The sequence below is a fragment of the Tupaia chinensis genome, unplaced genomic scaffold (genome assembly GCF_000334495.1).
Source record: "Tupaia chinensis unplaced genomic scaffold, TupChi_1.0 Scaffold000438_1, whole genome shotgun sequence".
Lineage (NCBI taxonomy): Eukaryota > Metazoa > Chordata > Mammalia > Scandentia > Tupaiidae > Tupaia > Tupaia belangeri.
This window is the reverse complement of record NW_006159943.1, coordinates 785,897-786,392: the sequence shown is the minus strand read 5'-3', so window position 1 is coordinate 786,392 and position 496 is coordinate 785,897.

The window sequence follows — 496 nt, the reverse complement described above, 5'->3', positions numbered from 1 at the left end:
CCAAAAAACCAAAAACAGATGGAGGTGTGCGTGCGTATGTGTGTGTGTGTGTGTATGTGGTGGTGGTGGTGGTGAAGGTTTAGGTAGGATGGGAAGAGGTCCACCTGTTGGCTAGGTTTAAACCCCAAGAGACAGAGGCTAAGAGCAAGGGAGCAGGCCACTGAGCTAGTGAGCAGGGGAGCCAAGACGCGGCCACGCGGCCCACCCCAAAGTCAAGGCTCTACGGGGAGGTGGGGAGGTACACAGGGGCCGGGTGACCACCTCTCCCAGCCTCAAGTCCTGTTCCGGTCACCCTGCGCCTTCCTCCCGGGGCTGGCAGACTGCACTGGCGATCAGACGGCGGCGGTGGAACAGACAATGGCGCTCTGTCCCCGGCGCTCCGGACGACAGCTCATCCCTATGCAGTGACCGCCTCCCCCACCCGGCCCGGCCGCCAGCCCCTTTCAGGCCGTGGAAGCCGGGGCGGCGGCGGGGGGGGAATCCTCCAAGCCCGCGG